Here is a 1,876-nt window from a genome sequence, read left to right on the forward strand (position 1 = left end):
GGTATAGAGTACACACCTCAGGTATAGACACACCTCAGGTATAGAGTACACACCTCAGGTATAGACACACCTCAGGTATAGAGTACACACCTCAGGTATAGAGTACACACCTCAGGTATAGAGTACACACCTCAGGTATAGAGGACACACCTCAGGTATAGACACACCTCAGGTATAGAGTACACACCTCAGGTATAGAGGACACACCTCAGGTATAGACACACCTCAGGTATAGAGGACACACCTCAGGTATAGAGTACACACCTCAGGTATAGAGTACACACCTCAGGTATAGAGTACACACCTCAGGTATAGAGTACACACCTCAGGTATAGAGTACACACCTCAGGTATAGAGTACACACCTCAGGTATAGAGTACACACCTCAGGTATAGAGGACACACCTCAGGTATAGAGTACACACCTCAGGTATAGACACACCTCAGGTATAGAGTACACACCTCAGGTATAGACACACCTCAGGTATAGAGTACACACCTCAGGTATAGAGTACACACCTCAGGTATAGAGTACACACCTCAGGTATAGAGTACACACCTCAGGTATAGACACACCTCAGGTATAGAGTACACACCTCAGGTATAGAGTACACACCTCAGGTATAGAGTACACACCTCAGGTATAGAGTACACACCTCAGGTATAGAGTACACACCTCAGGTATAGAGTACACACCTCAGGTATAGAGTACACACCTCAGGTATAGAGTACACACCTCAGGTATAGAGTACACACCTCAGGTATAGAGTACACACCTCAGGTATAGAGTACACACCTCAGGTATAGAGTACACACCTCAGGTATAGAGGACACACCTCAGGTATAGAGTACACACCTCAGGTATAGAGTACACACCTCAGGTATAGACACACCTCAGGTATAGACACACTCAGGTATAGACACACCTCAGGTATAGAGTACACACCTCAGGTATAGAGGACACACCTCAGGTATAGAGGACACACCTCAGGTATAGAGTACACACCTCAGGTATAGAGTACACACCTCAGGTATAGACACACCTCAGGTATAGACACACCTCAGGTATAGACACACCTCAGGTATAGACACACCTCAGGTATAGAGTACACACCTCAGGTATAGAGTACACACCTCAGGTATAGAGTACACATCTCAGGTATAGAGTACACACCTCAGGTATAGACACACCTCAGGTATAGAGTACACACCTCAGGTATAGAGTACACACCTCAGGTATAGAGTACACACCTCAGGTATAGAGTACACACCTCAGGTATAGACACACCTCAGGTATAGAGTACACACCTCAGGTATAGACACACCTCAGGTATAGACACACCTCAGGTATAGAGTACACACCTCAGGTATAGAGTACACACCTCAGGTATAGACACACCTCAGGTATAGACACACCTCAGGTATAGAGTACACACCTCAGGTATAGAGTACACACCTCAGGTATAGAGTACACACCTCAGGTATAGAGTACACACCTCAGGTATAGAGTACACACCTCAGGTATAGAGTACACACCTCAGGTATAGAGTACACACCTCAGGTATAGACACACCTCAGGTATAGAGTACACACCTCAGGTATAGAGTACACACCTCAGGTATAGAGTACACACCTCAGGTATAGAGTACACACCTCAGGTATAGAGTACACACCTCAGGTATAGAGTACACACCTCAGGTATAGAGTACACACCTCAGGTATAGAGGACACACCTCAGGTATAGAGTACACACCTCAGGTATAGAGTACACACCTCAGGTATAGACACACCTCAGGTATAGACACACCTCAGGTATAGAGTACACACCTCAGGTATAGAGGACACACCTCAGGTATAGAGTACACACCTCAGGTATA

Source organism: Oncorhynchus tshawytscha, linkage group LG09 (genome assembly GCF_018296145.1).
Source record: "Oncorhynchus tshawytscha isolate Ot180627B linkage group LG09, Otsh_v2.0, whole genome shotgun sequence".
NCBI lineage: Eukaryota > Metazoa > Chordata > Actinopteri > Salmoniformes > Salmonidae > Oncorhynchus > Oncorhynchus tshawytscha.